The sequence below is a fragment of the Bos taurus genome, chromosome 13, assembly GCF_002263795.3.
Source record: "Bos taurus isolate L1 Dominette 01449 registration number 42190680 breed Hereford chromosome 13, ARS-UCD2.0, whole genome shotgun sequence".
Taxonomy (NCBI): domain Eukaryota; kingdom Metazoa; phylum Chordata; class Mammalia; order Artiodactyla; family Bovidae; genus Bos; species Bos taurus.
Window position 1 is genome coordinate 25,690,143 of NC_037340.1, and position 13,489 is coordinate 25,703,631.

The following is a 13,489-nucleotide window of genomic DNA, read 5'->3' on the forward strand; positions in this document are numbered from 1 at the left end:
CTGAAGTCACACTGGGCCACTCCTGTTCTCTGGCTCTGCTGTTTTCTTCTCTTCCTCCCCGATTCCACATGCTATTTATTCTCTCTCCCTCTTCTGCGCTATTCCCTGACCTTCTGGTCCCAAATAAAACCTCACCTTCTTCTAAGACAATTATAATCCGAAGAAATCATTCCTTCTTTGGATTTCTTTAAGCTCAAGGAACAGTCTCGTGTGGAAAGGCCCCTGACCCCCTAAATGTTCTTCCCTGGATGCTGAGCATTAAAAAAGAGAACACAAGAACAAGTTCATGGTAGAGTAGTAATATAATGATAAATGTAACTTCAGTGTGAATTTTTTAATTGAGAAAGCGTGTGATTACTCTATGAGAAGGGAAAAGTTAAATGATGACCTGTACCAAACCTTCCAATGCAGATACTCATCCAACACATCTTCCATCCCAGGCAGATATTTATTGCAGTTTCAGACTTTCTTCTACCACCATTTAAAAAAGGACCTGCCCATTGCTATGTGCCATTCAAGTTTTTCCCCAGCTGGTATAAATTCTACGTGATGGGAAGATGCTAGAGGGCCTCTGAAGTTTTTTTTTCTGGCAGCACTGCACAGCATGGGGGATCCTAATCCCCAACCAATGATCGAACCCACACCCCCTGCAGCAGAAGCGCAAAGTCTTAACCACTGGGCTGCCAGGGAAATTCCTGAAATTTGTTTTTATAGTTCTCTCAAACTCCTCATGGACAGCCTATTTCTGAAAAGCTAAAGAAGGGGTAGGGAGGGCAAGCTATATTAAAGCCTTTATTCTTTTAAGGAGAAGGAAAGTTAAGTGAATTTTTTTTTCACTCCTCCACTCCTTCCACATCCTGGTGGGGAAATAGGCAAATGAAAAATAAGCCCCAAATAAACACCAGAAATTATGGAAAGGGCTTCAGTGGAAAGAGGGTGCTGATACAGAGGCTAATGGAGAATAGGGGGACAGGGGCTTAGGGGGGAGGAGTTTGTGCTCATTTTAGAGACTCAGGGAAGGCCTCTCTCTGACACAAAAGTCTTTAGGCTGAAATCTGAAGGATGGGAGGAAAGTGAACTCCAGGCAGAGGTCACAGCTTGTCCAGGGTCTCGGCAGGAAGGAGCTTAGCCGGTGTGGTGATGGCCAGAGAGGAGGTGGTGAACGGTGTGCCATGATGTCAGGAAGGAGACAGGGCCAGATCATCGGGGTCTTCTAGGCTGTGATAAGGAGTTTGGATTATAATCTCAGAGCACTGGGTTGCCAGGCACAATATAGGACATCCAGATACATTTGAATTTCAGATAAAGAACAACATTTTAGTCCAAGTGTGTTCCAAATACTGCATGGGACATACTTATACTGAAAATTTAGTCATTGTTTATTTGAAATTCAAATTTAACTTGGCATCTTGTTTTTTGTTTTTTTTTTTAAACTAAGTCTGACAACCCTAATTGACAGGCTGCTGAAAGGTTTTCAGTAGGCAAGTGATGGGATCCAATTTGTATTTTAAGAAAATCCCTTTGCTTCTTGGAGACTGGTTTGAGAGGTGGCAACAGTTAAGTTGATGCTTTTGAACTGTGGTGTTGGAAAAGACTCTTGAGAGTGCCATGGACTGCAAGGAACTCAAACCAGTCAATCCTAAAGGAAATCAATCCTGAATGTTCATTGGAAGGACTGATGCTGAAGCTGAAGCTCTAATATTTTGGCCACCTGATGCAAAGAGCAAACTCATTTGAAAAGACCCTGATGCTGGGAAAGACTGAAGGCAGAAGAAGAGGACGACAGAGAATGAGATGGTTGGACGGCATCACTGACTCAATGGACATGAGTTTGAGCAAGCTCCGGGAAATGGCGAAGGACAAGGAAGCCTGGTCCATGGGGTTGCAGAGTCGGACACAACTGAGCATCTTAACAAGAGTTAAGTGAAGGCAGAAGTTCAGGGAGACTAGTTAGGCATGGCTCATGCTGCCCAGAAAAGGGATAGAGGTTGTCTCGCCTTAGAGACCAGTCTTCTCAAACTTTAATGTGCATAGAATCATCAGGGCACCTTGTTAACATGAAGACTTAATTCAGCAAATCTGGGGTGGGATCTGAGGTACTGCATTTTCAATAAGTCTCCAGGAGTTGCCGACCTTGCTGGTTCCTAGACCAAAGGTCAGCAAACTATGGCTGATTGGCCAAATCTGGCCTGCTGCGTGTTTCTTGTAAATAAAATTTTATTGAAACACAGCTGTGTCCATTTGTTTGCACTTCATCTATTGCAAATAGCCGCTTTTGTGCTATGACGGCAAGGTGAAATAGCTGCAGCAGAAGACTGTATGGGCCACAAAACTGAAAAAATATTTACTGCCTGCCCCAACCTGGAAAGTTTATCTGACACCTGCCCTAGAACACACTTTGAGTAGCAAGGTCTAGACTTGGAATGTTACCATGGAGATGGAGAGACATGGACAGATTCAAGATGTATTTGAGAGAACCGAGTGTGGTCTATACTGGTTCATTAATTGACTTCTGATGTGAGCCTAGGAACCCTGAACTGCAGAATCTTAAGCTGTCATGACAGTTGAGAATCTGGCTAAATACATCTTAGAAATATTTACCCAAGAAGCCCAGGGGGTTCTACTTGACATGAATTTGAATGCATATATCTCTGCACACACAGCGACTGGAAAGAAACCACGTAACATTACCTGGTGACCTGGACAAATCATTCGTCGTGCTAGCAAAAAACTGAAGCCAACCTCTGCTCAGACTTACTGTTTGGCTGGTTTGCTGTTTCTCCTAGCCTGAACTTCCACGATGTCTATTTTCTCATGAGGGGATGGTCTTTGCAGTAATTGCAGAAGGGGAAACTAAGGCACAGCCTTATCACCCCTTCTTGCTCATTCCACCCCCAGGAAGAAACTCCCCTTTCTTCAATCTCTTCTCAGTCTCTCCTTGAAAAAATTAGAACCATTATCCTCTCTCTACCTCCTAAAGGAAGGGACTATCCAGTGCTCACATAAGAGGAAAAATGACTTTAAAACAAAATACAAGATGATTTTAGAAGGCAGGAGAGAAACACTGCCCTTTTTCTGTGCAATTTTTTTTCTGGCGTTCCTTTGGGATTCTTCGAGCTGCCACTTTGACAGACTCCATGGTGAATGCACAAGGCACACGATTTCTCCTATGTGATAAACTTCAAGGCAATGTCATACAACAAAGCACTACAATGATATCATTTAAAGACAACCCCCAGGGTTGTTAAAAGTTATGAATTTCTGGAAATAGCTTTGATTTTTTTTTTAATCTTTCCAGGATTATACAGTGATGTAGTAACATCAAATGGCGGCCTCGTGATACATACATTAACACCAACAAGTGAATTCCAGTTTCTGTAGGACGCAGTTTACTACTAGGTAGCAATTTAACACTCAGATGCTAAGCTATCTTCTGAGGAGAGGAAGGAAGCTGTTCTGCAGTTAGCCCTTGTGGCTCTTCAATGTTCCTAGTGTTATTATACACATTTTTATTAAATATGGCTACTATCCCCTCCCCAGGTGGGCACTGCAAACCAGTAACAACTGCAGATACGAGATTAAGCTTGTGTAACAGACTGCTTCGTTTCACTTAGAAAGCTTAAGTTGCTCAGGGATAATGAATACTAGATAATGTCAGGAGAGCTGAAGAAAAACAAATTCTGTGTTGCTTTCATTCATGGCAAAACTCGCGTTTCAGGTCACACTTGCACAGACCATCTGCTTGATGAAACACTCTTCCTTCCCAATGCATGGATTTCTGTCAGAATCCAGAGTTTTTCATGTAATTACTAAGCTTTGGCAGATTTGGATCTCCAAGTTAATATCGGAGGTGCCTGCCTCAAAATCTCATGGGATACATTTTTTTAATGGGGGACAGCGCCGGAGGGGGAGGCAAAGTGTTGAAAAATGAAAAGTCTTTAGATATTCTTTTTTTTAATTCCCTGCCTAAATTTTAAACACTTCAACAAACATGTTTAAATGTCTTACTAAAGTGCTTTGGTGCCCAGGAGGAGATGAAGGGTGAAAATCAGACAAAAAAGGAAAAGAATTCCCTTTCAGGAGGTACCTGAAAGTGTGAGTAGGAAAAAAAAAATGGGAAAGAGAAGAAGGAGTGTTAAGGGGGGTTTGTAATGTGAGGTTGTCTGAAATAAGATTGGAAGGAAGCTTGGAGACGAAAGATATGGTCTGAGTCAGGCCTTGGAAGCATTATAAAAGGAGTGTTTTATAAAAGGAGGAATCATTAAAAGGATCCACACATTCATTTGCATGAATTAGCAAACCCAGGAGAGTGTCTGAAATGGACTGCAGCGCTGACCTGAAATGGAGGTTACTGTTTTCCCCGCAACACCCAGGCCTCAGTGGGCACAAAGCAGAGTCACATGAACAAACCTTTCCAGCCAGAGTCCAAAGATCATCGCCTCCAATGATTTGCATCTCATCCATGGACTGGTCATTCTAAACAGAAAGGGGGAGATAATGTTTTACTATACAAGAAAAGCTGTATACAGCACGTTTCCCCATCTACCCAGCCAGGAGCTGGATTGTGCCTTGCAAATATAGCACAAATAGCTGGTCCTGATTCATGGTTGCCTATGGTTACCAAGAGCCAGTCTCCTGCCACCGTGTTTGAGACAAAGCATCCTAATGGCTGATAGCCGAGGCTGTGTGGAGAGGGGATGGAGGGAGTGGGGAGAGGACAAGCAAATCTAATTTTGGAACAAAATAAAACCATGGAAGGTGCCCGAGCCTATTCTGAGGCAGATGGAATTGGAGAAGACAGTCATGCTCCCGGACTTCCCTGGGGTGGTTAGGGCTACGGCGGGGGGAGCTGGGGAGGGGGCCTAGCGTTTGTCAGCTGTGCCAACAGCCCCAGTTACAGCCCTGCAATGGGGAACAATTAGACTGTGGTTCCCACAGAGGTTATAGACCCCCTCTCCTCACTACCAATGTGGGTCCAATCCCTTATCTGTATCAAGGGCAATTCTAAAAGGCTACAGATCAATAACTATTACACTTAGATCGTGACACAAGGATGATGAAGCCTCAGGAACTTTCTGGAATTCAGGAATATGAGACTAGAATCCCATTTAGAAGACTTTTCACAATACCTTGTAATAACCTATAATGGAAAAGACTCTGAAAAAGAGTATTTCATATGTGTGTGTATATATATATATGGGCTTCCCTTGTGGCTCAGATGGTAAAAGAACCTGCCTGCAATGCAGGAGACCTGGGCTTGATTCCTGGGTTGGGAAGATCCCCTGGAAAAGGGAATGCCTACCCACTCCAGTATTCTTGGCTGGAGAATCCTGGACAGAGGAGCCTGGCAGGTTATAGTCTGTGGGTCACAATGAGTCAGACACAACTGAGCAACTAACACACACACATATATGTATACATACAGCTGAATCACTTTGCTGTACACCAGAAACTAACACAACATTGTAAACCAACTATACTTCAGTTTAAAAAAAGAGACTTTTCACTTAAGTCCTATTAGAGATTATAAGCATTCCTTTTCACAGTATTTATATACGGGACATCATTCTGCCTCAATTAAACCTCACACACACACACACAATAAAATATGGGTTGTTTCTTAGTAAATATCACAACAGAATAACATGGGTGCAGAACAGGTAACAGAAGGCAAGCAACTTATTTTCCGATTTCCTTGCAAAGATGCATTAGAGGAACTGAAGGGGACACCCTATATGCAATTGGTTTCATGATCAAGCAAGACTGCGGTGACACTGCAGTCCCTTCATCCAAATGATAACCTAAGTGAGAAGACACCAAGAGAGGGAATAGACATATGATGTGCTGAGTCAGGAAGTATCTTCGGTTACTGCTGTTGCTTTGGCCAGTTCAGTGCTTTTCTCCCTTATTCTGGCAATAAGGCCCTGCCTCTTTTGGGGAGGGAGTTCATTCCCCTAAAGGAATTTTCTTGGGTTAGTTTGAATTGGATTCTGTCACTTGCAATTCAGAGTCTAGACCTAGAAGTACATTGTCACAGCACTGGTCATCAGAAAGGAAAAAAGAAAAAAGCCAATCAACCAATATAATAGTTTTACCAATGAAGCAGCCTTTTGTTTTTCACCTTACTGCTCAAGAGGAAAAAAAAAAAAAGACCTTAAAATGTTCTTACTTCCAGTTTGAAAGCATTTATTCCTAACTGCAAAGGAGTGGTGAAAATGCTTGAAATGTTTGAAAGTGCCCCATAAGTTAGATAAAACCAATAATTTTCTTCTTATGGGAACTGATAGCCAAAGGAGAAAATCAAAGACTATCTAGAATCCACTGATCTTTTGCTGTTTTGGCTTTTTTTTTTTTTTTAAACACCTCTGCTTGAGTCAAGTTTCTACTGTCCCATTAGCAAAGCAAGTCACATGAACAAGCCCAGCATTAATCTGAGAAGTAATCATCAAGTAACAGAACAAAGTACATAGACACAGGGAAGCCATTTAATCAGGGTCACTGATGCAATCACTCTGCACAGCGGTTCACAGATATTCCTAGGATTGATGTATCCTTTCTTTTTTTTAACATCATTGATTTTGATTTGAAGATATTTTACTTGGGATTGTTCATCTGATCTTCATAAGTAAGACTGACCTGTACTTTCCTTTCTTTTGCTACCTCTGTGGATTTTTAAAGCAAGTTATACAAGCCTCATGAGTTGGGTGGGCCTTTGTCTTTTTTCTGTATGCTAGAAGTTTGTATATGAATGAATTTATCTATTTTGCTAAGGTTCAGTAGAGCTCAGAATAGGTATTATTTAATCCCCAGTTTACAAATGAGGAACTGGAGGCAGTAGGAGTCTGAGTAGCTTGCCCAAAAAAAGGCACTACTAGTAAGTGAGGGAAACCAGTTCAGTTCTAGGATTGTCTAGCTTGGCATTATTCTTGTGTTAACAAGCCCCACCCCCCACAACTTTCCTAGAAGGTAGAAATAACAGTGTATCTTTGAGAGTACCAGGGAGAAGAATTGGGTCCTGGTTGTACTAAGGAAGTAAAATATATAAGCTGAAATGGCTAGGAGAAATACACACCTTGGCAGAAATGCTGGTAACAGTTGTGTGGATTTATTTAAATGGCAAAGGAAGGGTGGGAGGGAGGCTCAAGAGGGAAGGGATATATGTATACATATAGCTGATCCACGCTGTTGTACAGGAGAAACTAACACAACATTGTAAAGCAATTATACTCCAATTAAAAACATTAAACCAAATGAATAAAGAGCAAAGGAAGTCTCCGACATTTAGTCCAGGCACCCTCAGAAACGAACATATTGGAAATTACTAGTTTTGGTGACTTGGTCTCCAGGTACAAAAAAGAGCTCAGCATATATAGTGACTGCTGGTACAAAAGAGAATTTGGACTGTTTAGATAATGTTCAGGAAAAAACATAGCCAAGTAAGAATAATATCCTGAATTCCTTTTGAGGAACGGGAAGGGGATGAGTAAAGAAAACAAATAAACAAAAGAATCACTCTCTCAGCCACTCATTTCCAAAGTCAGAGAGACTTGCTTCAGAATCCATACACGCACAGACTTTCTCAACATTCTCAGCCGCCACAGATGCCTTAACTTTGCTTTTTTCCCTCTTCTTTTCAGCCTCATCCTTCCTCTCAGCTATTCTCCTGTGCTCAGTAAGGTCAACGGCACTATATCAAATAAAGGCAAACCCCCAACCAAAACAGCTCATTATAGCACTTCCCTGGTGATCAGTGGTTGAGAATTTGCCGTCAATGCAGGGGACACACGTTTGATCCCTCCTCTGGGGAGATTCCACATGTTGCTGGGCAAATAAGCCCGTGTATTGAAACTACTGAGCCTGGGCTCTAGAGCCCGCTCTTTGCAACAAGAGAAGCCACGACAGTGAGAAGCCTGCACACCGCAACTTGAAAGTAGCCCTTGCTCACCTTGACTACAGAAAGCCCGCGTGCAGCAATAAAGACCCAGCACAGCCAAAAATAACAAAATAACTAAGGAAATATTTTTTAAAACACACAAACAGTTCATTATAAGAAGTTTTAATGATCAAAGTGGAGAGTTTCTTATGAAAATGTTGCAGGGTTGAAAAATTTTTCAAAAACTCTTAACATGTGGTACAAAGTCAGATAACAAGGAGAGATGAATCAGTTCCAGTGTTTCCTTTTCAACCAGTGGTGGATATAGGACATGACCCTTAACTCGGTCCCTGAGTCCTTTAAGCCACCTAGGGCCAAAGTGGAGGTCACAGGGCAGTGGCTTGTATGTCTGCCCTTTGCTTCACCCAGAGAAACTCCACTTATCTCTGTTGTATTAACTGGGTTCAAGGTAAGATGTGCCAAGTCACTTCAATCATGTCCAACTCTGTGTGACCCCATGGACTATAGCCCCCCAGGCTCCTCTGTCCATGGGATTCTCCAGGCAAGAATACTAGAGTGAGTTGCCACACCTTCCTCCAGGGAATCTTCCCTCAAGGTAAGACGGTGGGAACCAAAAAGTTTGAAAACTCCTATGTCAATATTTTTGCTTCCTTTTAAACAGACTTGCCATCTTTTTGGTTCTTGCTCATTTAAATATCCATTTGTTTCTGAGGTCATTTTTGTTTAGAATCTCATTCTTACAATATGTGGATGAGCTGTGAGAAAGGAAAACATGGCGACTGGTAAACAGGCAGCTGGGGGGTCCCTACAAGCCCTTGGGGACCAGACTGCCTGGGTTCCAGCCCCAGCCCCACCTTCTATGAGCTGTCCAACCTCGAGGAAGCGACTTAACCTTTCAGTACTCTAGTGTCCTCATCTATAAAAAGAGAGTGTCAATCAACGTTAATAGTTCCTACCTCCTAGGATTATTGGGAGGAGTAAATGAATTAATATGAATTGAGCACAGAATACCTGGTGCATAACAAGAAGCAGTTCCTAAAGCCTTGGCTTACCCCAGGATCATCATCTACTTTTAGTCTAAGAAATTTGCATGTCTACCCAAGTTTCTCAACTTGGACCTCGTGATGATTCTTTGCACAGTTCACTGAGTCCATCATTGATACATGAATGTCTCGTGCTCTGGGGTTAAGGTTTCTGAGGCTGACGGCCACCCATGAGGCGTGTGGTTAAGGAGGACTCCTGTCCTGTGGCAACTGTGCATCAGGGCTACAGTCTTGGTTAAAAACAAGCTCCACTGTATGTTCCTTCAGGGTTTCTCAGTGATCCCCTAGCTCCCAAGCGGTGGTGTCTGAATCTTTACAGTGGACCATTTTGTGGGTATAATTACCCACATCACTCCACTCTGCTGTTTTCATCTTTCTCCCGATGGACAGAAGCCACCTGGAAATCATGCTTGGACCCTCTTTTGTCTTTATCACCTCTCATCTATTCTTTGTAGGAGCCGTTTACAGTCAGCAGAGCAAAGAGTTAACCTTGAAATTGCTTCACAAGATGGCAGGTCACAATCTGTAGAACAGGAGACTGGATGGCCGGGCTCCTGATAATTTTCCCAACCCTGGCTGCATTTTTGCTTGGGGATCATGAGCTGCTTCAATTCTTCCCTTTGATTCACCATCTTCGCTTAAGGTAATTTAAAATAGATTTACACTACCTGTCAACGACAGAACCTTGACTAAGATTTCATACCAATTTACAGGAGAACTCAATATTTGCAAATATTGATAAGCATGATTAGTGACAACTTACTCATGACACGTCATCACACATCACCGTGCTGCATGAGATCCTAGGCATCCCCAGCACACGATGTACTGCTTCTTCCTCCACGTCTTAGCTTGTGGCTGCTCCTGGTAGTAATTCTTACTCTTTCCTCAAGACTCAGTTCATGCATGATCTCTTCTAGGAAGCTTTCCTGGGGTCCTCTGGACTTGATCTGTGTCTGATAACACTCTCTAAACGTCAACAGGTCAAGTCCAACTAGAATTTTCTGAGAATGCAGCAACTGCCAGTGGCGTGAAGACTTGAGCACAAACAGCCTGATTTTCACCCTAATTACACCCGCTGTGGCCGACACACCATGGCATCCACTGCTTGTTGAGCTACACTGAAGTATCTGCATACATGTGTTCGCTATATTTTTAATACCCCTTCCACTACCCACATTACAGTACTAAGTGTTCTCAGGCAGCACTTGGTTTCCCTTGCTCTAAGTTCTTCTTCCAGCTGTCCAGGAACTGGAAGGAGCTTATTGCCCGATGGAGACAGAGAAAAAATAAAAACTACAGATAAACACGTGAGAAAATATCTGTAAAGTTTGATTGAAAGTGGACACAAAGGAAGCGGACTTGAGCAACCTGGAAAATGCTAAGACTGAAAGAATACAGACCTTCCTCTGTGATGTCTGAGTGATTCCCACCCATAAAGAAACTGTTTATTTACTATTATTACTACTATTCTATTACATTGGTATCCAAAGAGCCTTCTCAGTACTTTGAAAAAAATATAAATGCAAAAATCCATGTGAATTCTGAACATGAAAAATAAAACAGGAATTATTAAGATGTATCAGGAATTATTAAGATCAGTCATTCATGATGAGTAAAGGATGTATTTTAAAGCCAAACTAGCATTTAACCAGGAAAAAAAAATGTATATATCAGCATGTACAATTTAGCTCAGTTGAAGGGACACATACATTTTGCATTTTCTAAATTTGGTGTGTAGCTTTTGCAAGCACGGTTGAGACTTTATTCGAGGACAAAACGGCTTTCTGTTTAATGACAATGATTTATTGCTCTATTGTGACTGGTATTCCATACCACCCATTCTCCAAGAGAGGTACTGGTTAGCTAAGAGTAATCCCTACCCAACAGAGAAAGGCTCTTTTCTTTATGAGAAATAAAGCAATTTTGGAACAGAAGAAGCGACCACAATAATAAGAAGAAGCTATAGGCTGGTAGGAATAATGAAGGGTCACCAAGAAAAAGGAAAAAGGGAGGGAAAAGGAGAAAAATGGACCTTTACTTCAATTTAGTTATCAAAAACCCCAGAAAGGAGGAAACTAAGTTTAAAAACAGATTCAGTGACATTGCTTTACATGGACTCTGAAACCTTGAAGCAGGCTATCCTTCTGTTTTGAAACCTGGTATGGATTTGTTGCTTTGGTTTAAATTATGTTTTTAAATTATGGATCAGAAGGAAAAAACAAACTGAGCCCTTAACACATGTCAGCGACCCCAAAGGACTTCAGTAAAATCTACGTGTTCAAATGTGGATGACCATATCCCAGTGGTAACTTTTTTTTTCTTTCTTTTTTCTTATAAACTTCATCATTTATTTTTTTAAAAAATATTTATTTATTTGGTTGCATTAGGTCTTAGTTGCTGCACCCAAGACCTTCACTGTGTCATGTGGCTCTTCCCTTGAGGCAGGAGGACTCTTTAGTTGCAGAGCATGGACTTAGTTGCTCCTCAGCATGTAGGATCTTAGTTCCCCCACTAGGAATTGAACCAGCATTCCCTGCATTGCAGGGTGGATTCTTAAGCACTGGACCACCAGGGAAGTCCTAACCATCTCTTGAAAGGTCATTTTCGCCACATAGTTTTTTCCTCCTAGATAACCCAAGGCAGATTTATAACTATAATTCTAAATAAAAGAATTCAAACGGACATTGTTGTTTAACACTAAAGAAATCTTAAAGCAGCTCTTACAGACCCATTTTAAGATTGCCAGGGGCTGGGATGGTAAACACGAAGGGCGGAGGGCGAGGGCTGCTAGGACACCCTGAGCTGAGCAGACGTCCAGAACACACACTGCTTTCTGGCATTAGACCGAATCCACTTTTGTTCCCACCCGGTTGTACTCTGGGACCACACGGTTCTGCTTCCTTGTGTGACCTCTCAGCTCAAAATATGTTTGCAGTTGCCCATGCCTATAGAAAGGAGTCTCGTTTTGTCATTGTGTTGGGCAGGGCCATCCTTAGAGTCAGGCAAGAGAAGTCTTGCACATCACAAATACCAAAACACAAAGACATTTGTTTTCTTTTTGGTCTTAAAAGGCAGTTTTGGGGGAAACTCTGGGGCAGTTAGAGCTAATGGGAATTATGCAACAGGGAAATGTGTGCTGAACTGGGCTTTGTGCCTCACCCCCGACCCTTGCAGGGTCAAGTTAGGTTGTTGTAGGGAAGGTGGCAGTGGCCTACCTTGGGAAACCAGACAAAGAGGGGTTGGTCTGTTTTCAAGTTGGCTGCCCTAAATCACCCAAAGCAGGTGCCTCAGAGACTGGAGTCCCCGGATAACTGTGTTCCCTCTGTGCTCAGGGATAGGGTCTTCGGGGGCATCTGAGTTAGCAAAGAGAGGCATGAAGAGTCTAGCTGCCCCAACCCCCTGGAGAGCTTAACCTTGCCAGTCCCATGCGGGGTTCAGGCAGGCTTGGTCACCACCCAGGTGCTGGGCCCAGCTGGTGCCCCGCCCTGCCCAGAAGGCACTTGGCTCTGCCCAGGCTTGTCCACTGCCTGGACAAGCACAGCTCCTACAGCCTCCAGTTCAGGTGATCTGGCTGGAAACATGAGCCTGGCCATGGACAAATCTATAAAGTTTCAAAACCTTAACTATTTAGGCATATGATAGGTGAATCTCCATTTGTTCTCTTGCCCTGCACTCCATACATACAAGGGGCAAGTCTGACTTTGAGAACCATTTACTGAATGCTAGGCGCTAGAATGCTAAGGCCACTGCTTACATGAGTCCAAACAGAATCCTGTAAGACGTGATCCAGCAATCATGCTCCTTGTTATTTACCCACAGAGTAGAACACTTGGGTCCATACCAAAATTCACACCCTAGCCACTGTGAAGCAGTATAGAGGTTCCTCAGGAAACAAAAAATAGAATTAGCATATGATCCAGCAATCCCACTCCTGGGCATATATTCAGACAAAACTCTAATCCAAAAAGAGACCTATAACCCAATGTTAATAGCAGCACCATTCACAATAGCCAAGACATGGAAACAACCTAAACGGCCACCAATAGATAAATGAATAAAGAAGACATGATATGTACACACACACACACACACACACACACACACACACACACTGGAATACTCCTCAGCCATAAAAAAGTCAAAATGCCATTTGCAGCAACATGGATTCGACTAGAGATTACCATATTAAGTGAAGTAAGTCAGACAGAGAAAGACAAATATATATCCCTTACAGGTAGAATCTAAACTACAACACAAATGAACCTATTGAAACAGAAGTAGAATCATGGACATAGCAAATAGACTGGTGGCTGCCAAGGGCAAGGGGGCTGGAGGAGGGATGGAATAGAAGGTTCAGGTTCGCAGATACAAGCTTTTATATACCGAATGGATAAACAACAAGGACCTACTGTATAGCACAGAGAACTACAGTCAATATCCTATGATAAACCATAATGGAAAAGAAATTTAAAACAAGAATGTATATATGTATAACTGAATCACTCTGCTGTACAGCAGAAATTAACACAACATTGTAAATCAACTATAC

At 42.4% G+C, this 13,489-nt stretch overlaps 1 protein-coding gene across 12 annotated transcripts in view; it reads right to left on the reverse strand.

The window, feature by feature from the left end:
- Positions 1-13,489, reverse strand: part of LOC788520 (craniofacial development protein 2) — a 138,688-nt gene that overhangs the window by 52,741 nt on the left and 72,458 nt on the right. For 11 of the 12 annotated variants that reach the window (XR_009496810.1, XM_059892832.1, XM_059892831.1 and 8 more), the window contains one exon: positions 4,411-4,476. The gene's annotated coding sequence lies outside the window, so the exon portion shown is untranslated. Of the gene's footprint in view, positions 1-434; positions 1,219-4,410; positions 4,477-13,489 lie in introns of those variants that run through there. The other variant, XM_059892833.1, reaches the window with a different exon arrangement.